At 38.1% G+C, this 25090-nt stretch overlaps 1 pseudogene; it reads left to right on the top strand.

Annotated features, from left to right (window-relative positions):
* Positions 1 to 1101: 1101 nt before the first annotated feature.
* LOC133075104 (large ribosomal subunit protein uL22-like) lies at positions 1102 to 24823 on the top strand (annotated as a pseudogene).
* The last annotated feature ends 267 nt before the right edge of the window (positions 24824 to 25090 follow it).

The raw sequence follows: 25090 nt of genomic DNA on the forward strand, positions 1-25090 counted from the left end.
CCTAGAGCCTGTGCTCCGCAATAAGAGAAGCCACCACAATGAGAAGCCCGTGCACCGCAACGAAGAGTAGACCCCACTTGGGGCAACGAGAGAAAGCCCGCGTGCAGGAACAAAGACCCAACTCAGCCAAAAAAAAAAAAAGAATCTATATAAGCCAAAATTTATTTTGTGGGTCCCCAAACTGCTCTTTTCTCAGTACCTTCATTTTAACCTAATGGTCATAATTGTTTCTAATAATAACTATAATTATCCTTCATATTTATATTAGTTTTTCACACATATTATCTTGTTTGATCCTCAGAGCAATCTCATGAGGTAAATCCAGTTTATGGGGGAGGAGATTATGATTCCCATAGGGTTCAGGGGCTTATCAAGGTCACACAGCTTGTAAGTGGGGAAAAAAAATCAGAACTGAAACGCGTCTTGGTTCATGAAAACATGTTAAACAAAGATCTTCCTAAGGTGAATTTTCAGATATTTTTGGTGCTGGTTTTACTTTTTTTAGAGACGTAAGTTATTACATTATCGATACATCATTGTGCGAATTAGGCTGCAAGAGCATTTCCCATGAAATTTTCTCGGGTTTAAGTACTTTTGTATGCCTACCAAACAAATCACCCTTTAAGTCTCTCTCTCCACAAGTTGGCAAAGGCAAGGACTGGGAATTATTCAGGAATGTCTAGTTTTATGTCTGGGACATAGTAAATACATCACATATTTTGATGAATGAATAAATGAATGCAAATTTGTTTCCAGCCTTTTCAAATACCTTTATATTGAGGCAATGTAAAAGGGACATGCTATAGAAATTATTTCCTTTATTTTATTGAAGAGAAAATTTATGCACAAAAAGTGTTACTCTGGGTCAGCATTGTTCAGTAGAGATATAATCCAAGCCACATACATAATCTTAGATTTTTTAGTAACCACATTTTTAAAAACATTTTTTAAAAACAGTGAAATTAATTTAAACAACATATTTATTTGACCTAATATATCCAAATATTATCATTTGAATATTTCATAAATATTTTTTAAATTGTTAATGAGCTTTTTCCAGTGAGCTTTTTCCACCTCAGCGGCCTGAGGTGACCTCTAAAAATGGTTCACCATTCACTTGACCCAGAAAACCCCACGAACATGCAAATCAAGAGGTTCAAACCTTCGTGTTCACTTTAAGAACACTCGTGAAACTTCCCAGGCCATTAACAGTATGCATATCTTAAAAGCCACCAAGTATCTGAAGGATGTCACTTTACAGAAGCAATGTGTGCCATTCAGTCTTTACAATGGTGGAGTTGGTAGGTGTGCCTGGGCCAAACAGTGGGGCTGGACACAAGAGTCGGTGGCCCAAAAAGAGTGCTGAATTTTTATTGCACATGCTCGGAAATGCAGAGAGTAATGCTGAACTTAAGGGTTTAGATGTAGATTCTCTGGATATTGAGCACATCCAGGTGAACAAAGCCCCCGAGATGCGGCGCAGGACTTATAGAGTTCATGGTCGGATCAACCCATACATGAGCTCTCCCTGCCACACTGAGATGATCCTTACCGAAAAAGAACAGATTGATCTTAAATCAGAAAAGGAGGTTGCACAGAAGAAAAAGATATCCCAGAAGAAACTAAAGAAACAAAAACTTATGGCCCGGGAACAAATGCCGCAAAAAAAAAAAAAAAATGCAAATAAAAATAAAAGCAGGAAAAAAAATTGTTAATGAGATAGTTTGCATTCTTTCATTCATATGAAGATTTGGACATTTGTTGTATATTTAACATTTAAAACACATCTCAATTCAAACCAGCTACATTTCAGGTGCTCACCAGCTATATGTGTCTAGTGGCGATTGCACTGCATAGTACAGTCTTGGGATGCAGCAGAGAAAGAACTTCAGCCCTCTTCTCTTCCCATTTCTCACCATCCCACAAATATTTACTAAGCACCCACCATCTTTTACCAGAGAGAAGGAAAAAATCAAATGAGGCTCTCAACCTGTCACATATTTGAGGAACACTAAATTGAGAGATTGAATATACAAATGGAACATGTCAAACTATACATCTCAATAGAACTCTGACCCACAACTTTCAGCAGCAACTAGCCAGGAAAGGCAAACCACAATCAGCCTAGAATGGTCAGGACTTGGCCAATGACTGACAGCTTTCCTAATTTTTGCCCCCTCTCCCAACTCAGGATCATTCAGAGAAGGCCAAATATGCTCCCCAAACCAACCATATAAGGTGACCTGATTCTAGTTTTCCTACCTCTAGCTTCCCCATGCCAACAGCCTTCAGGTTCACCTGAAGCCTTCCTTTTTTCCCCACTATAAAGCTTTCCCACTCCCCTACATCCTCTGAGTCTCTACCAAACACAAGTGATGGTGGCTGACACCCTTGCTATATAGTGAGTTCTGAATGAAGAGCCTCTGTTTATTGTCACACGGGTGGTCTTCGTTTATCTCCACAAAATCTTTGATTAGTCTTTTCTTAATGACTAACATAATCAAACTTCCTCTTTTAACTTTCCTTGTGGGTTCAGTTTTTCATTTTATTTGTAACATTCATTCATGCAATGACTATTTCCTGTGTCTTAGTAGGTGTCGGCCACTATGCTGAGTCTTTGAAAGTAAGTAAAGGACCAGAGATTCAGTCTTTTCTCTCAGGGAGCCTAGAGCTTAGCAAAAAACACATACAAATAAATGTTTAATAACATTTGTAATAAACACTACAAAGGAAATCAGTTACTCGAGGAAATATATGCACTCCCATGTTCACTGCAGTGTTATGCACAATAGTCAAGATATAGAAACAAACTAGGTGTCCATCAGTGGATGAATGGACAAAGAAAATGTGGTATATACATACAATGGAATATTATTCAGCTACAGTAAAGATGGAAATCCTGCCATTTGTAAAAACATGGATGAACCTTGAGTATATTCTGCTAAGTGAAGTAAGCAAGACACAGAAAGAAAAATACTGCATGATCTCACTTACATGCAGAATCTAAAAAAGTCAAATTCATAGAAGCAGAGAGTAGAATGGTGGTTACCAGGAGCAGGGAGGTGGGAGAAATGGAGAGATGTTTGTCAAAGGGTACAAAATTACAGTTATGTAGGATGAGTAAATTCTAGAAATCTAATGTACAGCTTGGTGACTATAGTTAATAATAATACTGTAGTTTACTTGGAAACTCACTAAGAGAGTAGAAAGAACTCAGGTGCTTTCACCACAAAAAAAAAGATAACCATGTGAGGAGATGGATTGATTAGCCTGACTGCAGTAATCATTTCACGACGCATGTATATCAAAACATTATTTTGTATACCTTAAATATGTACAATTTTTATTTTTAAAAATAAATTTTAAAAATTTAATTTAAAAATGCACTACAAAGGAAAGTATATTATGATACCTCAACATTTCAATTTTCACAAGATATGAGTGCCATTTCTTCCCAAGAAAAGACTTTTATTCTGCTATTTAAACTTCAATAAATGCTTGGCAAAACTAAAAATACTGTTTTCCCAATAGATTTGCACACTGAAGATCAGACATTTTTCCTTATTGCCCTGTTTCCTTATCCCTTTTTGCTTATTTCTCATTTTACTTCAAGTGAACACTCCCAAATGGTTTCTGGCACTCCTTCAGCAAGAGATAAAGAAAGAAGACAAAAAGTTTTCTATTAAATAAAATAACTATAGCTCACTCAAGGGTAGTTTAAATAATTGTTCTCCAATTTAATGTTTATTAATAACTATTTTATCCAGGCAAAAACTTTGCCAAGTTTTGATTGAATTAAACCTGAAATAATTTTCATTACTGCTGAATTTCAGATAGTTCAAAACCCAGAATCCAGAAGTGTTTTCTTCTCTCCACTTGGGTACCTATTAAAATTTCACTAAAATCATTTTTAAATCTTGGAAAACTACATCAACTTAAATAAGTGTAAAATTAAAATCAATTTTAATTTTACACTTATTTGAATGCTGTGTGTTTTTAAATCATTCTTTCATTAATGTATTTCAATTTATATGGATTTTCTTTGGCTAAGAAAAATAGTTAATTAAGTGGAATATTTGGTAAAATAATATATGAAGTATTCTGAGATCTGGAGCCTATAACCAGATGCATCTAACTTAATTTACCTTCATGACAGTTTAAGCAGTTTACCTGAGAAATAACTTCAAAAAATTTCTCAATTATTAATGATATATATGTCATTATTATCTTTTTGTTGCTTATATCCTTGGACTTCTGATATCTTACTGGTCTAACATCATAAAATCCAGGCTGACTCAACTAATTTGAAGTGAATGTATAATAGCATATCTATTGACCTCACTTAATGATACAAAGTCAAGTTTACCTTTCAAGACCATTACTTAAATCGTTCAGAAATTTTAACTGCATATTTTATAAAATTCTAATTGCATTATCAAATAAAATATGAATATTCTAATAATGTATATTTATCAAAATAAAACTGTGAAAAATAAAAGCCTTTGAATTCTTCAAAATAAAATAACATCAAACATCAAGATGCCATTATTTTCAAAAGGGACTCAGAATTCCTGGATAATTGGAATAGAAGTTACACTCCAAGCAATAACTGTCCAAAGAATCAGTTTTCGTTTACATTGTACCATGTAAAAGATAAACTTTTACTCAGAGCTTGGCCACAAATTAGATACCTCTTGGTCCCTGTGAGTTTAGATAATTTTATGTCCTCTGAAAAATCACTCCACTTTTCTAAAGTAATATAACCCTTCAACAATGAACAGAAAACAAATAAGGAATTCATCCTGCTATAACGCTTTCTTAGTTTACTGGTTCAGAGAACAATTTATACCACACCTGTGTAAATTGTTGTAAGTGCAAGGACCTCTCTGCAGAATAAAAAGAACATCTTTCCTGCAGTCTGGCTGTCTGTCTTGATCTCACACAATCTAAAAAGGCTTTCCTCAGCTGGGCCTGAGGAACAAATTCCTGAAGATCTTGGGTAAGCGATCACGAAGGACAGGCACAAAGTATGGCATTCACCCACTGTACGACTAGGGAAGGACCCATAGAGATCTGAAAGGGCTGCCCATAGGCAGTCTGCATACACATCCCCATCTATGCTCCCTTTTCTCTCACTCTTCTCACAAGAATAATTTTTTCAAGAATGCCTCTTCCTGGGATTTGGATCATAAATTCATGAGATACTCATATTTTCCATCAGTATGGAGTTTAGTTATTCTTTCCTCCAACTCACTTACATAATCTTCAATTAGGCTGTTTCAAAGACCCTTCAATCTTTAAGTCTCTCTTTTTTTTTTCCTGCAACATTTCTCCTAACTGCTCTTAATGCATCCTAAGCTCTCTCTTCTCTAAATTTCAGTAGTTCTTGCTGTCAGCGCCTATCATCAGACATGTACCCTATACTGTTTTGTATGCTTTTTTTCTACGTGTTTTGCCTCTCATATTGGCCTGGGAACAGGGATCTTTACTGTACATTTAGCTGTTATACACAAGAGACCCAAAATACTTGCAGTGGAAAAAGTCATCCAAAAGAATGTTTCCTAAATCCAGGAAAGGGGAAAATTTTGCATGGGTTTACCCTGTAGAATTTAGACTATTAAATTCTACTATATGAATTAACTAAATTATAAAAAATAAAAATTTTTATCATAAGGATGTGTAATGTATTTAATAAGCCCAAAAGCTCTGATCCTCTAAACAGTACCTTGTTTATGAAAAAACTGTATGACCTGGAGAAGCTGATAGCTCTAATATAAATCATATAAAGAAACTTGGTCACTTGGACTATTTGAAATTTTCAAGAGGCATTACAAAAAGTCCAAGATCTTGTCATATTTGCCTCTTAAATGTGTTGAGCTCTTCTTAAATAGGAGTTGTTCCTATGAGAGATTTAACCAAAAAAGACAAAAAAAAAATCAGACTATCCTAAGGAATATGAGTAAAATAAATACACCATCAAACAGCACGAGGCTCAATGAAAATGAACACCCACATCTCTGCATTTTCCTGCCGCTCTCTTAGAACGCTTGGGGAATTTGAGCAGCTCAATCAAGCCTACTCAGCGCTGCATCACCAAAGCACAAAATAAGACCTGGAAGAGAGGAACCAAGATGGCGGAGTAGAAGGACGTGCTCTCACTCCCTCTTGCGAGAACACCAGAATCACAACTAGCTGCTGGACAGTCATCGACAGGAAGTGATTAAGGAAAAATAAGACCTGGAACAAGCAGCATTTTTTGGTCACACATCTTGCTTTAGCCAAACCTACTCAAAGAAGTCTCATTTTTAGCAAAATGAACTAACAAACCTCCCCCCAATCTTTTTTTTTCAGGCATCAGCACAGCTGGAAATAACACCATTCCGAGCAGGCTCTGGCCCTCGGTGTGAGCCTACACAAGCTGTTCTACCTCAGCTTGCTCACGTGGAAAGTGAAAATGTTGTATAATAATATCTCACAGAGTCACTGCAGGGAGTAACTAAAGAACTGATCGTACACGCAAAAGATGTTTTATAAACTAAGACCCGTCATTTACCTCTCACCTGTGAAGCCTGTCCAACACACTCATACAGCTTATTGTCACCTACCAGTTAATCTTACCATCGACACCATCCCAGTTACTTTCCTAGCAATTATATCTACCTCCTTTCATTCACTTCCGACCTGGGAATGGAAGCCCCTTTGGCTAGCAGAGAGGTAGGTGATCCAGTCAGCCCTTTCTGCAGCAGCCATAAAAGCTGGGGCACAGACATGCATACAAGTTCCTTCCACGGAGAAACTGGTGACTTGGAGCAGGTTGGAAGGAGCAGGTGGGAGAGGTGTCCTCCACCTTCTCTGGACTCTAGGGAGGATTAGAGCCAGCCTCTAGCGCCTGCTGAATTAGAAGGCTGGCCCTCAGGCAGCAGCTTTTAAAGTATGCAGATAAATCTCTTTGAGGAGAAGACTGGCAGAAGGGCTATTTCGCCCTCTCCCTCTGCACTGAACGCTGGGGTGATAGCCTTGGTGAGTGTTCACTCACCCTTTAAGAATTGCTTCTCAGCCGCATAGCACAGGGAGATGAGCTGGGTGCTTTGTGTCCAACTAGAGGGGTGGGATAGGGAGAATGGGAGGGAGACGCAAAAGGGAGGAGATATGGGGATATATGTATATGTATAGCTGATTCACTTTGTTATACAGCAGGAACTAACACACCACTGTAAAGCAATTATACTCCAATAAAGATGTTAAACAAAAAGAAGTCAGATAAAGACAAAAAAAAAAAAAAAAAAGAATTGCTTCTTATTTTGCTATAGTCTTGTGAGTCTTGTGAAAACAAGTCCCACTGGCTTTCAGAGCTAGATGTTTTGGGAGCCTGTCCCTCCCTGGGAGTCTCAGATGTTGGGATGATAGACGTGGAGCTCAAACCCTTTTCTCTTTAAGGAAAAGCTAGGAGTTGGGGCTTCCCTCCCCGTGCTGTGTCAGGGGTGGGGTTTATGGTGAGAGTGTGTCTCAGCCTTTCCTGCCTGTTTTGATGTGGATATTTTCTCATTTGTCTGATGAGTAGGAGTCTTCAGCCAGTTTCTGGATCCTTTTCAAAGGGAAATGCTCCACTTGTGGCTGTGCGTTTGGTGTGTGTGTGGGAGGAGGGAAGCTCAGGAGCCTCCTATGTCACCACCTTGGTCAACTCCTCTTGACTTGGTTTATGGGTTTTTTGAAAGAATACCACAGAGGGAAAGTACCCTTCTCATCACGGCATGCCAGGGGTACCTGATACCACATGACATCACTAGGGATATTAACCTCAAGGCTAAAGTAGTGTTTGGCAAGTTCTTCCCTGTAAATTTACTGTTTTTCCCTCTAGTCTTTGGAAGTGTGACTCTTATATCATTCAGACGTAGGCGGATTTAAAATATGATAGAGAAAAATAAAGGAGGAACAACCAGAGAGACAGAAAGAAAACCCAGAGAGAGTATTACACATGTAGCCAAGAAAGGTGGAAGCATTTCAGGAACAAGTCCATGGTGAACAACATCAAATGCCACAGGAAGTAAATTAAGGTAATTACTGAAAAGTGCCAAATGAAAGGCTGTGTTGACTTTAATAAGAGTAATGTTAATTGTTTGATGGAGCAAAAGAAGAATGCCGTGGGCTGGGCTAATTACAGAAAGCAGATGTAGAGTGTCAATGACATACTCTGGAAGCTTACTGTGAACGAAGTATGTGGAAAGGGTGGTGGTTAGGGAGACAGTCACAGGGTCAGAGGAAGTTATTGAGGGGTTTTATGTATATATAGGTATTTTTTTAACGTGGAAGAGACTTGAGAAAATGTGTGTGCTGAAGGGAATGAGACATTTGAGAAAGAGAGGAAGAGGGGGGTAGGGCTTAAGGATCTAGGCAACTTGGCTGGTAGAATAAGTACACATGGGGGATGTCACAATATCTGTTGTGAGATGAGGCTGTTAGTCTTTACTGAGCAATAATGTCTGAACTATTACTGACTTGTTAAGGATGCTTAGAGCTTTAATGAGACAGAGACTACCAGCTCAGAAAGCAGGTCTCTCAAAAATACTAATAATATATAATTATTATTATAATTATAATACTGATATTATTTCTTAGATGTCTCCAAATCACCAAGAAGATGTTCTTCCAGATTTTTAGTTGACATTCTGAAGATATTAAGTAATTAAAAAGGAAAAAATATTAAGTTTATGGTGGAGAATCCTGGCAGGCACTGCCTTAGCCAAGTGATCAAGGTGAACATTATCAGATAGCAATAAAAAATCAGTGTTCACCATGATATGACAAACTGAGAAGGGCACATCGTTTCTGAGTTATCCTTCCCCAAAAATGTATAACCTCAGTCTAATCATGAGAAAACAGACAAATTCAAACTGAGGAACATGCTACAAAACAATTGACTAGTATTCTTTCAAATCGTCAAGGTCATGATGTAACCTAACAGGACCCTATGGGGCCTTCCCAGGACAGACCCCTCCCCCATATCCTCTGCTTTAGTTCCTCTCTGAAGTACCTAGATTCCAGTATCTGATGCACATTTCCTGAGTTGTTTTACAGATGGTAAAACCACCACCAAATGGAAGAAATTAACTACTTGATGATCATGAGCACGTAGCCCCCATACTTACTGGCACCTAAAGAATTGATAATATTCACCCTTGTGACACCGCCCTATTACCTCACCATCAACCAGTCAGAGAATTGTGCATGAGCTGATCACATACCCTGGGATGCCCCTCTCTCACCTTGCCTTTAAAAATGATTTGCTGAATGAAACCCATGGGGAGTTCAGGTGCTTTAAGCACTAGCTGTCCTGGACTCCTTGCTTGGTGCCCTGCAATAAACGCTGCACTTTGCTTCACCACAACCCAGTGTCAGTAGATCGGCTTTACTGCCTGAGAGCCAGCGGACTCAAATTTGGTTCAGTAACAATGAGAGACAAGGAAAACTGAGGAACTATCACAGACCAAGGCAATATAACAACTGAAGACAATGTGGGATCCCAGATCGGATTCTGGAGCAGACAAGGAACATTAGTAGAAAAACTGGTGAAATCGTATAAAGTTCTGTTCTGTAATCAATAGTATTATTAATTTAACCAAGGTTAATTTCTTAGTTTAGATAAATGTTTTATGGTTAGGTAAGGTTAACATAAGCAAAAGCTGGTTAAAGGGCATGTGGGAACTCGTTTTTGCGGCTCTAAATCTAAAATTATCCCTCAAGGAAAGAAAAAAAGAAGAAACACTACAAGTAAAGTCCCACTCTTCCCTCTGCAATCCCACTCCTCTTCCTCTTTCCTCCCAAAATTTTCTAAGTAAAATTCATCATTCTTATCTTAGCCTACAGAAGGCCCATTTTATCCTGGCCCCAACTTCATCTCTAACTTCCCTCCTGCCGCTCTCCAACACTCTTTAATCCAGACAAACAAAAACACTGCATATTTCCTAAATGTTTCAATGTGTATCATGTCTCTGCACCTTCAATCATACTGTTCCTTTTGCACAGAATGCCCTTCCATGCCTATATCCACCAAATACCTACTAAAATTTCAAAATGGCCCAAGTGCCTTCCCATCTCATTAGAGATTTCCTTACTCTGTGTTCTCAGAGCAGTCTGTGTATTCTGATATCATAGCACTTATCACACTGCATAATACACTATAAGTATGGATTTATTTGTCTCTCTTCTCTACTAGATCATCAGCTTCCTCAGAGTTAGAGTCACGTTTGACTTAAAGGTCCTAGAAATTTTTAAGACACTCAATAAATGTTTGATGAAATGAATAAATGAATCGATGGTCCAGCCAACAAACCCAGATTGAATTTGAGTATCTGACATTATGTAAACATATTTGTAAGTGGCAACAATAACCTTAGCCTCCTGCTCATGTTTGATCAAAGTGAGGACAGTTTTTAATCTCTTTTCAAACCACAAAGTACACTATGAAATTTAAGCAAACATCAAGGATTTACCCAGTCCAATCAGAGAAAAAAAGAGCATAAAACACCAGAAAATATTTGCAAATATATAAGGTAGACAAAGGGTTAATATCCTAAAGTATAAAGAGTTAGACTGTGGTTTCCTTGACGGTAGGGACTAGCACATAGAAGGTACTGGTGTGAATATAAATTGATACAAGTTTTCTGGAAAATCACTTGAATGAATAGATCAAAAGTCTTTTTTATATGTGCATAATCGTGACCCAGCAATTCAATTTCTAGGTATTTTTCCTAAGGAAATATTTGGACAATTAGGCAAAGACTTATGTACGAGGCAACATTTATGTTAGCAAATATTTGGAAAACATTCCAGGTATTCACTAGTAGGGACTGGTTAAGTAAGTTATGACACATCAATTAATTTAAGTGTTAGCAGTCAACCATTAAAAATCATGTTATGAGTCTGTATTTATTAAGTTGGAAAGCTATCAAGGCTGTATTAGCTGAAAAACAAATGAGGTTTTTTTTTAATCCCAATTATACTTTTTGATATTTTTAATACCTGTATATATTTATGTGTATATTTATAAGTATGTATATGTTTACATATATATGTGTGTGTGTGTGTGTGAGTAGTATATTCACATACATATCTATATGCTCAGATTTCCTGATCATTATCTTCCCTTCTTGCTTCTGGAAGAAACATAGCTGACCACCATGTGGTCTCACTCCATTCTGCATCCCATAGTCTGCTCCCATCCCACCTTCAGAGGAAGACAAACACAACCATTCTCCTTGGAGTCTGGGGTTGACCTGTCATGTTTCACAAACCCCCGAGAAGGCAATGAAAGCAGCAATGATAACCCAAGCAGTCCCCAAAGAAATATAACTTGCTCACCCAATGCATGCTGAGTGGGGGGATGAGCAAGCCAGACAGAGGAGACTAAAGCCTCCACTAAAGTCATCCTGTAATTGATTTTACCTAAATGTATACTTCTTCCAAAATACGCTGCAAATCAATGGAAAACTTTTGTAATACATGAGTAATTTATTTTATAGACAGTTTGGGGAAAACAGGTTGAATTTACTATGTACTGTCATACACATGAAGGCATTTGAGCCTCACAAGCCAGTGACGTAGGGAGGAAAGGGATGCCCTTTTTTCATTTGAGGAAACAGGTTCATAGAAGTTACACTGTTCACACAAGACCTCTCAATGAGTGAGCGGTAAAGCCTGGATTCAAACTCAGACTTTCCGATTCCCATTTGTGAGCCCTTCCAGGCACAACAGGGCATCCTAAACTGGCTTGATTGTAAGAATTCCCTGAGAAGCCTAGAAAAAAAATTCTGAATTCCAGACCAGCCTTTTCCCCTAATGATTCTGATTCTGCAGTTCTATCTGAGATGGAGCCTGGAAATTTGTATCTTTTTAGAAACCTCACCAGGTGATTTTTATGATTGGGTCAGTTTGAGAAATGCTAACACTACTGCATATATCCCTAGAGAAATATTTACTCTGAGTCACTAGTGTGTTTTCAGATATTAAGGTTAACCAAGACAAGGCAGGGCTTCTGCCCAGGGACAGGCCTATTCTATTCCAAACATGGTGCACCTTGGACCTTTTTTGGTATGTACATTCGGTTACCTCTGTTTGTTTGTCCTCACCATAGGCAGCAGAAACCACACCTCTGGCCTGACAACGTTCCTCCCTCAGCTGATCTCACCTCCCCTGTGGCTGAGTCTACTTTATGCAGTGGCCTCATTTTCTGGTCTCTTCCATCTCTCCCTGGACCCTAGTGCATGAATCTCCCTCACAACCTCTTCCTCAGAGGCTGACCCACAAGCTGACTCAGCTTCCTGCCCAAATCAGCAGCAGTTCAGCCACTGAGCAGTGTCTACTTGCCAGTAGAGAAGCTTCCAGAAACACAGCTTCTTACGACCCATGTTCCATGATCCTCACCACACACTGATTTACCACTTCCTTTCCTCTAAAGAAATGAGGCTGCTGACAGGACTGCTCATTGCGCGTGACTGGCTGAAAGGGCTAATGGGAGGCCAGTAACCCTCAGAACAAAAGACCCTTCCACAGCTCTGATGCAGCCTACACAACTAGAGTGCTGAGGGGCCTAGCTGTGACTGCTCCGGTGGGGTGGGTCCGTCTGCAGTTGTTTCCCAGCAGTCCTTGGCTGGGCTGTGTTATGAGAAAGCTGTTCTCCAAGCCCATCCTCAAGGCTCTGCCACTGTGTAAGTCATATTCAGCTGTCTTACTCAAATTTGAGTAACACATGAGAGGTACAGATTAAGTGCTTTGGGCGTTATAAGAAGGGAGTGATGACTCTAGCCAAGAATTTAGAAAAGCTTTCTGGACTGGAGTGCACTTGATCTGGACCTTAAATTCTGGGTTGGATTTGGACATGTGATAATGTCTAGAAGGACATATGAATGGAGGAAGAAAGCATAAGCAACCATAGAGAAAAAAAGTGGGGGCCGGGGGAGGGTGATGAGTTTTAATTATTCTGTGACTCCAAAAATTTTCTTAGCTAGTTGGTGTTTCATACAGTCTGATAGGCTGTAATTCTTTTTGGAAGTCCAAACTTGTGAGGAACTTTAAATAAAAAAACTAGATTAATCAGGGAAAGAGAAGGAACTAATAGTTATAGAATACCTTCTATGTGACAGGCATCCTAAATGATCTCACTAAATCCTCAAAACAATACCTGGGAGGGGGGTATTACACCCACCCACCCATTTCACAGATGAGAAAAATGAGGCTTAAGAAATTAAATAAACTTGTCCAAGGTTACATCGCTTACAGGAAAAAAAATCAGAGCAGGTATTCAAACTGAAGTTTGATTGCCCCTAAATCCCACATGGTATCTACTAGACCATACTCTTCCTTAGGATGATGTAAAGAGGGTCATAGCATTATTGCAGGGCATTCCTCAGCCAAGATCTGTGTACCTGGGGTCTGAAGGTACAGATAACAGAGTTCCTGTTACAAGAGGTAATTTAATTTCAGTAATACAACATCATCCACTACATTAAATTAATCATATTAATTTGGATTTTGTTGGTTTTAAAGTATTGTTTTTACTTAATTTGTAAATTTATTTTGGTCTTATATTTAATAGCTAAGAGTATATAATTAGTGTTATATTTATACATTTTTATATAATTTTTAAAGGATTCACCCCATTTACAGTTATTACAAAATACTGGCTATTTTCCCCATGTTGTATACATCCTTGTATATTTGTACATTTCAAGTAACATTACAATAAAAATATTTTTTCAACATTCAAAGGATTGGAATTTTTTCCATTAAAAAGGCTCCATGTATTTCTCAATTCTGAGAAAGACCGTATTAACACATTGCTCAAGCATAACCATTAGCCATAACATAGACTTTTTTCATGTTGACAAGACTGTGGAGAAACAATATGACTGCACGATCCAAGAGCTGAGATTTTTCCACAACTTCACCTTATTCTTTTGCACCAGGGCAGAAAACAAAACCCAGGATGGTGTGTCATATGAAATTGTAAGTATTCCACTCATGTTCTGTTGAACTGAAGTCAAAACTAATTGGGGGGAATTCCCTGGTAGTCCAGTGGTTAGGACTCCGTGCTTCCACTGCAGGGGGCACAGGTTCGACCTCTGGAACTAAGATCCTGCATGCCGTGTGGCACGGCCAAAAAATAAAATAAAATAAAATAATACCTAAAAAAAAAAAAAAAAAACCAATTGGGGAAGAAACTCTTTTTTTTTATATTTATCACTTTTAAATTTCAAAATTTTATAGATATTGAAAAGCCCTAGATTTTTTCAAGTTCTTCCGCCAGATTAAAGAAGTAGGGACATAATTCCTGTCTTGTTAGTCCCACAAACAATATAAATGTAAAATATTTAAGTCACTTTAGTTATCTGGGTGATAATACATATTTTACATTTTTATAATACATTTCATAATGCACATATATTAAATATTTGTCATTTATATCCCCCCTTTTCTTCTTGTTCTCTTTCTCATTTCCAGTCTGTTCCTTCTATTATGATAAGTGGCAATGAATATTTAAGAGAGGATTCCTTCTTTTCAAAAAGGAGAAGTCTGGGCTTCCCTGGTGGCGCAGTGGTTGAGAATCTGCCTGCCAATGCAGGGGACACGGGTTCGAGCCCTGGTCTGGGAAGATCCCACATGCCGCGGAGCAACTAGGCCCGTGAGCCACAATTACTGAGCCTGCGCGTCTGGAGCCTGTGCTCCGCAACAAGAGAGGCCGCGATAGTGAGAGGCCCGCGAACCGCGATGAAGAGTGGCTCCCGCTCGCCACAACTGGAGAAAGCCCTCGCACAGAAACGAAGACCCAACACAGCCAAAAATAAAATAAATAAATAAAATTTAAAAAAAAAAAAAAAAAAAGGAGAAGTCATATCCTGCCTGGCAAATTTTTAAAAGTAAGAAACAAAGAAGGCACTGACTTCATCTCTAGGTAAGGATGAATAACTTTAATTACTCAGTGGGTATAAAATTTAACACATGCTTTAAATCCCTTCTTCAGGCCCTTAAACCCTGTGCCTTCTTTTTTTATTTTATTATTTTTCAATCCTTTTTTATTCAAGTATAGTTAATTTACAATGTTGTGTTAGTTTCAGGTGTACAGCAAAGTGATTCAGATATATATATATATATATTCTCTTTCAGATTCTTTTCCATTATAGGTTATTACGATATATTGAATATAGTTCCCTGTGCTATACAGTAGGTCCCTGTTTACCTATTTTATATACAGTAGCATGTATATGTTAATACCAAACTAAACCCTGTGCCTTCTGACCCAAATGACACACACATACATCATGCAGTCAACACCCATCCCTACTTATGACGAATGTCTTGACCTCTGTCATCTCATTTCTGTTTTGTGCTTTTTCTTCTAGTTACAGAACTCTAGAAAATTCCCCACATTTGCCCCCTCCACCATCCCACTCCTCACTGACAACCAATTTGGCAAATCTAGTTTCGAACCTGGATGTCTTCTTCAGATATGGTTTTGTCTTTTGCCTCCATCTTTCTGGCTATTGTGGATGACTCGTACCCAAAAGGCTGCCCACATCCCTGTGTGACACTGACAAGAGTAAGCAGCCTGGTTTCCCTTGATAAGAGATTGTAAACATTCGAACTTAAAAACTTGAAGTCAGAAAAAAAAAATGTTTAAACATGAGTCTGCATAAAATACCACCCAAACATTTGATAGGGTAGGAGTAAAAGGGTATATATAGAACAGAAACCTACCAGGCAGACCTTTATATTATTTTCTGAACATAAAGGAATGAAGGGCATTGTTTCTGTGCAGAGGGGGTATCTGCTGCCACTTGCACTGGCCCCAGAGAAAAGGTACCCCTGACCAAAACAAGAACCCAGAGCGACTTGACTGCCTCACTCACCACTGTAGTCCACAGTGCCTCGAATAGCCTTCTCTGAAAAGTCATAAAGGACATTATGGAAATTTCCATATTGACCAGTTCCACTGTATTTAAACATTCTAGAGGATGTTATTCTCCAGGAATTTTTACTTACATGTCACCTCCTACAAAACTAATATATTTCTTCTCATGGAGAAGACAGAGAATAAGAAATCATTATTCTTCACACAGTGTCCATACAATGTCTATAGCTTGTTGCAAAGGAAGTTATTTTCTTCTTCAGATTTCAATCTTTCAAGTTTCATTGTCAATCCAATTTTCTAATATTTTTCTCTCTCTCCCTAAATTAGTTGAAATATACATATCTGGAGACATTACTAAAACATTAATAAGGGGATTTTATACAGTAGGAAAAATCACCTGATTTCATCAAATGACCCAAATTTGACAAATTTGAATTTTTTGAACCAAACAGGACATATTTGACAACAGAACTGTACAGACTTCTGAGTTAATTAGAAACTCTAGTGTGATAAAGCCAACCACGTGCTTAAAAAGACTGATTAACAATGAAGGGAAGATGGGCTCCACTACAGGAAGACTTACAACATATTTGGGGTTGCGACTAGTTGCAACTAATAATGCAAGTAGTATTCATCATTTTGTTTTTATATAAATCTTGTTAAGTGGTAAAATACAACTGACTTTCTGTGTGCAGGAAAACATCCTGTGTAAGTGAGACAGAGTGTGGAAGGAGCACTAGCAGACCCTGAAAGGGATCCAGAAATCTGTTTTTGACTTTTTAGAAAGTCTACCATGATAACTCATCTCTATCATAGCTGTAAGTACTTGCTAGAAGTCAGAGAAGTGTCCTTTCAAACGATTTCACATTAAGAAGGCTGTGGTCTCCCAACCTACCCCCTTACACGCCTTCATGATCCCACTTGGCCCACTCCATGATTAACCTCAAAGATCACTGATGAACTCAGCAGCCTCATTAGTTACCACTTTGACAAAGAACCTACCTCTAAGGGGAATGGAAGGGCAACACTGGACTTGTCTTTATCAAAGCACTCATCACACCATGTAAAAATGACCCATCTATTTGTCCGACTCTTGGTAAGCTCCCCTGGGGCTGGAACAATGTCTTGTTTGCTTCCTATTTCCTAAAACTGGCAGCACAGCACTAGCACCTGGGAAATAGGAGGCACTCAGTAAATGTTTCTGAATGAGAGAATAAATTCTGTTGTAAAACACTGGGCAAACATGTTGTAATGTGTCCCTCCATGTAGTTTATAAAATTTTGGACTTGGGAGGGCGCAATGTTCCCAAATTTTTATTCTAAAAATTTTATTTGCCTAACAGTATTGTTAAATTTAGTCCTGAACTATGAGAATGAATTGATACAGTGAGTAAAAAAGGTGATCTTGGTATCCTTTTCTATTTTAAAAAGTCACTTAGAGTTTGTCACATTATATCATGTAATTGATCTCTACAAAGTAAACGTATCTAATTTGAACCCTGAATATGCCAATGAGTGCTATATAGAGATTACTATCATATACGTCCTTAATTCTATCAGTTTCATCTTATAGCTTAAAAAGAAAGCAACACACACACACACACACACAAGCAGCATAAGAAAAGGCCAATGGCATTGTAGGGTAGCAAAACATATCATCCCAAAATACAGTCATCCCTCGGTATTGGGAGGGAATTAGTTCCAGGATGCCCCTCAAAATCCACAGATGCTCAAGTCCTTTATGTAAAACAGCACTGTACACTCTGCCCTCCATATCTGCAGGTTCCGGGGTTAGTTGAAACCCTGGATCTGGAACCCGTGGATAGGCCAACTGCGTGTCACTTTGGCATAAGGATTATTTTTGAGTGGAAGGCAATAGAGATAAAGCAGATACAAGAAAAGCTTTCTGCCCTCGTATTTGCCTAAAACAGAACATAAATGTACAAAGGTGTCCCTCCTCCCTCTCTCTACCAGGAAGGACAAAAGTTAATCACAAGAGACATCTTTAGATCCTCATCAGCCTAGAGATGGCACCAGAGGAATCTATATAACAAATTTTACTAGCTAGTCCTTGTCTTCCATTAGTTTCTCATATATTTGCCTTTCCACTATTTGCTATCCCTAGAGACTCAAGGTCCTTTTCCTTTGTCTTGTCATATCTCTAAAAATGTTTTGTTCCTCTGCTAAAATGCTAACAAAACCTTTGAGTTACTCATCTCTGGTACTCCCATGTGATACATGCATGGTGCACATGTTAATAACCATCTGTTTGTTTTTCCCTTGTTAATCTGCCTTTGGCCAGTCTAATTTACAAGGCCACAGCTAGAGAACCCAAGATGGGTAGAAGAAGAGATTTTTCCCTCCCCATCAGCATCAACTATGTAGAAACTAAAATGGCATTTGTGGCAAACCCCAAGTATTTTTGTGTAGGTAACAACCTATATTTTGTATTCTTATTAGGTTTATGCATAAAATAATTATTCATAAGGTTTTTTATTTATTTGGTTTGTATGTTTTTAATTTCATCTTTACTTCCAATCTTTAAGAAAGTATGACCGAGAGTACAGGAAGAGCAGAGTATGTGGTGAGGTAAGAAAATGGCAATAACAAGACTATTCTGAACAAAAATGGTGAGGGTACACCATCCATTGTTGATTTTTAGGGATCAAATCATAGAACAACCATTAAAATTTTTGAATTGTTATATCTAGATAACTCTTCAAAACACACACAAAATTAAAGGACTCCTTGAAAGGGTATTGGAATTTTACAGTGGAATAAGCCCACTATAAAAATATGATACAACTGAATTTGTTCTATCTACCCCATATTAACTTATTGATAAGCTGAATAGTGTTCCTTCTACAAATAAATGGTATGGCCTGTTTTATATGAATTGTTTTGGAAAGGAGTAGTTCCAAGGATTATCCTTCTCATAAGGCCCTGTGCTACAGAGACTGGCATGCCGCTTAAATTCTCTTTGTCAGTTCTAATGATGTGTCTAGACATGCAGAAGGAAGTAAAAAATTGAAGCAATCAACTACATAATTTGGACAGAAAATCACATACAGCTGAAATATTGATTGTTTAAAAGAAAATAAACTTCCTGCTAGTCCTCACTTTTCACTGTCTGCTCAGACACAATTCTTATCTGGAATGCAATACCTGGGCTCAAAATTGGCATAAACAGATATTTGAAAATGTATGCAATCCATCTAAATTGTTGATTATCAGTGCATCCTCACTACAGAAATAGGGACCACTAATCACAACAAAATAAACCTCCAGTTCTCTGTGGTCACAATCCTTAGCCATAACCTAAATTTGCACAGACATTACCCCAAATAACTGGATAGGAATTGGCATTTTGACCAAATATGCAGATTGGATGAACATGCAGATATACCATCTGATCTTTGGATTTTCAGTTTTTCTACATATTTACAAAATATCTATTAACTAAACCTTTTTCTACAAATGCAAAAGCAAGACTGTAACTTCAGCATTTCAGTGGGTTTGATTGGGCAGACAAGAAGAAAAGAAGGTTCCAGGAACCCTACATGTAAGTTATTTCATGTAATCCTCACAAAAATTCTTCATTCTTCCATTCAACAAAAAATGACTGAAGGCCCACTATGACAATGCAGTTAAAATAAAAAGAGAGATGGCCACTCCTCTCGTAGAACTCACAGGGAGATTGACACAGCAAATAATCACTATTAAGCTCAGTGTTCTAATGAAAAGAAATATAATTCTCTGAGAGAATATGACAAAGGAAAATGATTTAGACTATGCATTTCTCATTTCAGAGATGAGACTACAGAGGTTAAGTAACTTGATCAAGATTACACAGCCAGGGTGTCCTGGAGGTAGGATTCCTTCCCAATCCTGCCTGACTCCAGAGCCCTTGCTCTTTTACTTGTTTCTCTCAATCTCATTAAGACAACTGCATGAGAAACAGCAAGCCGGAAAGATTCTTTACAGTGAATTATACTTCCCTTTCTTCCAGCCCTTCTAGTTTAATATTTCCTAAAAATGTCCCTCTAAGTTTGAGGAAAAGGTTTGCAAATCCTTGCAGTATTAATTAATTCTGCTTTTATTTAGATACATTGCACCTCTCTGGCTCCATGCTGGGACTTGATGTGGCTAGATGAGTCAGTCCACAAAATCTTGGTCAGGGCTTCCCTGGTGGTGCAGCGGTTGAGAATCTGCCTGCCAATGCAGGGGACACGGGTTCGAGCCCTGGTATGGGAAGATCCCACATGCCGCGGAGCAACTAGGCCCGTGAGCCACAACTACTGAGCCTGCGCGTCTGGAGCTTGCGCTCCGCAACAGGACAGGCCGCGACAGTGAGAGGCCCACGCACCGCGATGAAGAGTGGCCCCCGCTTGCCGCAGCTAGAGAAAGCCCTCGCACAGAAACGAAGACCCAACACAGCCAAAAATAAATATAAATAAATAAAGAAATTGACACTTTACTTTAAAAAAAAAAAAAAAAAAATCTTGGTCAGTAGTTATCATGTGTATTATAAATACCAGGCAGGGGATAATGATGAAAATAGTCCTGAGACCTAGAGCAACCACAGGTCTTACGGTAGAGAGCATAGCTACTGCCCTTTTGTGTAAATTAACATTAGAATTTAACATTCAGTTGATTTCACACTTCCTATATTAGTATTGGAGGTAGAACATATTGACCAACTTTTTCACATCTTGGTACGTCACCATTAAGGTGACCGACTGGTCCAACTCTTCCTGGAATTTTCCTGATTTTAAAACCGGAAGTCCTGATCTTGAGAAACTCAGGCTGAGGCAAACAAGGATGGTTGGTCACCCTAGTCACTGTGCTACTCAGGGATTACAGAGCTATATATTTATTTGACCATTTATTTTGAAAACACAGGCAAATATATACTTATTTGGTGATATTGCATTAAAGTACATGGGGTGCTCAATGCATACATGAAAGTTCAAAGCATTGCCCCTCATTAGCAATGCATATCTCACTACAGTATGGAAAATAGCAATGAACGTCGTACATTAAATGCAGGATTTCCATCAATCCCTGCATACACGTACACATACACATCTGTAATGCGTTGCCTCAGATGATTTGTACCTTTGCTATTTATTTTAAATAAAACTGTGCCTTTTGCCTACCCTGGAAGAAATAACCACGAGCTTCATGTCTGAGAAGCAGGCATCCCACTCCACACAGACACATAGTCCAGCACAGTTTCGGCAGACATCATCCCACCAGTCCCTTAAACAACTCCAGGGAACTTTCCCCCAACTTTCCCCCAGCAGCAGCAACTTTCCCCCAGCAGAAAAGCAGGAACTTTTCCCCAACGCAGTAATGACTGGGTGTCTTGACAGAGTCAAACATGGTGTGCTTCTAAACTTCATAGCTACACTATAAAGTTTACCAATTGGCAGATAAAGTTTTTTGTTTGTTTTTATATTTTCCTAGAGAAAACAAAGTTAAAGGGTCAAAATTGGTACACATTTAATTCATGATTCTCTGCTTAGTTCAGTTTTACCAATACACAAAGCTGCAAAAATGCTGAATACCAAAGCCAAATTGTTGCATTAGTGGAATTCTACAGCTTTGACAAACTGAGAATCGTATCACCAGTTTCTTCCAGAGCAAAAAAATTACAATTATGACAGCAGGAACTCTAACAGATGAAAGGGCACGTACGTGGCTACATGTAGTCATGCTATAGTCCACCATGTGAGTCAGCATCTATTTTCCAATAGGCACAATTTCCAGATTCAACTGGTGTATTATGTTACAGGCAAAATTCAGCCCTTTGGAATCTTAGCACACCTCTAAGATAATCAAAAGAAATTGTACACAATCAAAAACAGATTTGGGACAAAAGTAAATAATTATTCCAGGGTGTTATAGGAAAAAACCCCACGGCCTGAAAAACATGTTCATCATGATTATTCTAAGTGATTAAGATATTTTTCTCTCTTCCTTATGAAAAAAAAAGAGTATAACTATGTCAATAACAATGTTATTTTCTTAGTGTTGTTACTTTTGGTATTTGATATAAGCGGAAAACAATATTTAATAACTCTTGCTATTAAAAATAGACTCAAGTCCCCATCTTTCCATCCAGCTTCATCAATCAGAGAGAAAGTCAGTCAAGCCAGAATCATCCTAGAAGGAAAAGCCAGCTTGTTTCGCTGTCAGTTATTACTCTTCCTGCTCAATGCAACTTACCGAAGGTCCTTTGAGGATTCATGTTCAGCACACTTCTAGGCAAGCAGAGCATATATTGTTGGCTTTGTTATTAATTCAACAGCTACCGATTATGGAATACTTAATGGGTACCAGGCTTTGTCTCAGGCAAGCTGCATAAATTGTCATAAATCCTTACAACTGTGAATGGTAGGAACTGTTTTTTTTTAATTTTACAGATAGGGAAAGAGACACAGAGGGTTGATTAACTCTGCAAAGACCACCCAGGAGGAAGCAGCAGCAACTGGGTCAGAGCATGAGTCTGTGGGATTCTGTCCATATATCCATGTATACAGCACGATGCTTTAAAGTGTTAAAACACAGCATAAATTAATATTTTGCTTCTCTCAGAATTCTCTTTAGAAAACAGAAAAGTTCTAAATTTTATAAAACACTGGTTTTTGTTTTATTTTGTTTTATTTTTTTAAGTGCGGCGTGAATCAGTCATCCAGGCTATTTTTCCTGTGATATTTGAAATATTTTAAACACTCGACACTACAATAAAAACATAAATAATACATAACATAAATTGACATAATTTATGTCATAAAAATAAAATAATTTTGCTTGGATGCATCCTAATGTCTATGAAAAATCTTAGGAGTTGGAGGCTTACAGCATTCTTTCTTGTTACTGTTTTGTTTTCATTATTCTCATCTTCTAAAAACCACTTGAAGGTGATCAGAATGTTAAAGTTCAAATAAAATAAAATAGCTAATTTTTTACAATTGTAAAATGACTCGAAATAGATGCGTTAAGTATCTAGAATAAGATGATTATGGAAGTTAAGCACTAAATTTAGTTTTGAGTTTCTATCAGTTATAGAAAATAGGTAAACAAGTGAGAATAGAATTCTCATCATTCATTCTATTAAAAAGCAAACAAGTTCCTCAGAAGAGTCAAATATTTTTCTGATAGTAACTCTTGAAAGAGATTTTTAAAAATTACTACCATTTAGTGAGTGTCCACTCTGTGCTAGGCCCTGGCCTTGGCAGAACACATCTATTTCCTTTTAAGAAGAACAAACATTATTTCAATCTTTCTAATAGGCTTATGGAATAAAATAAGATATCTTTGACTACAGTTTTTTAATTGAGTCATTCTTCAAATGAGTATTTTTTAATTTGCCTTCTATTTTTTAAAAAAAAGACGATATAGCGTTAACTATTTATTAATGCAGGAACAGCATTTCTGGAAATTGAGACAAATAAAAGATGATAACAGCCTGGCAAGGTCTGATTTCTGAGCTGGCCTAGTGCAGGAATAGAATGAAGGAAATGAGAGAAAGGAAGAAAGCTAATCCTTTCACCAGCTCTGTGAAATATCAAACACCTTAGGTAAACCTTTGACATTTGCAAGACTACAGTCAGTTTATAGATGAATTCCTTAATTTGTTCCTGTTTCATGGTGCTCTTTGTTGCCAAAAAAAATCCCTGATATGCAAAAACTAGTGTTAGAATTCGGCAGTATTGCTAAAAATTCTCATGAGTAGAAGCTGTCATCCTGCTTTTGTTTTAAATAAGCTGATGTCTATTTTGTAACTTTAAATAGGTAACATTCACTTTAGAACTTGAAAATACATACTGTTTTTAAGATGGGAAATATGATTACTTAGGATGCAGTTTATATCGTTGCTGTAGGTAAACTCTGAAATTTGCCTTTGTATTTTATACTCCCCTTCGGTTTTGTTTTCAGCATTTAAGATAAGCAAAACCTACTTTCTGTGATTCTTTATTTCTTTGTGCTTTTTTAAATGAAATGAAGCAATTACTAATAAGGCATTTTCACTTTTATATTTTTTGTATTATAACATTTTTATGTTTAGACATAATCGGTCATCCATTACAATACTTGAAGGAACTCAAACTCAGAGTTTTTGAAGACCACAAATGGATTATATAGAAATAAATGGAAAATATACTATCCTAGAATATTAAATATATACATTTACGAAGCAGTTAACTTATGCTATATTTACATATATTATGAATGTGATTCAGAGTGTCTAGTTTCTGGTGAGAACCAAGACAACATCTCTGCTCTTGGGCCTCTGGACTCCTCCTTTTCTGGGTTCTGTAAATGTTTTCCTGCTGTGTGACTCAGTTCTGAACTTGCGTGTTTTGATCTTGTATTAGGATGCTTATTACAACAGACAGAAAACACTTAGCTTTTCATGAATTTGCTCAAAGCTCATCTGGAGTCATTATTTGTAACTGATGTGGGGGACAGTTTACATTCTCCAGAAATCACACTCAAATACCTCCCACTGCTTATTCAGAACCAAGGCGGGCCATTTTCTCTTTAAATGGAAAACAATGAATCCTCCCCATACGTGTTGTACTTTGGGGACCAAGGAAGCAGTCCCTCCCAGATCTCTTGCAGGTAGAGTCTGAGCTGACACTGGCTTCTCTCTTTTCAGGAACATGGAGCCCTCACATGTCTAGGTAACCCAGCTAACTCCACTCCGCAGCTGGCCTTCCGCTCAGGGCCTCTCTACTGTAAGCTACTCCGTATCTGCCCGCTGGAGAAGCATGTTCCTCATGCTGCGCTGAGCTCCTCTTCTGGGAGTCCCGTAGCTGGATTCTACCGTATTACTTTCAATTTATCTGAAATACCAAATGGCTGGTTTGAGAGAACTGAACACTATCCCACAGCAGTGCCGTGTCCGTGAGCTCATTTCTTCATGTTCACAAGCTCATTCCCATTGGTCAGTGCTTCTCAAAGAGTGGTCCAAAGAGTGGTCCACATATCAGAATCTCCTGGTGAGTTCATTAAAAATGCAGACTGGGCTTCCCTGGTGGCGCAGTGGTTGAGAGTCTGCCTGCCAATGCAGGGCACACGGGTTCGAGCCCTGGTCTGGGAAGATCCCACATGCCGCGGAGCAACTGGGCCCGTGAGCCACAATTACTGAGCCTGCGCGTCTGGAGCCTGCGCTCTG

The sequence above is a fragment of the Eubalaena glacialis genome, chromosome 15 (genome assembly GCF_028564815.1).
Source record: "Eubalaena glacialis isolate mEubGla1 chromosome 15, mEubGla1.1.hap2.+ XY, whole genome shotgun sequence".
Classification (NCBI taxonomy): domain Eukaryota; kingdom Metazoa; phylum Chordata; class Mammalia; order Artiodactyla; family Balaenidae; genus Eubalaena; species Eubalaena glacialis.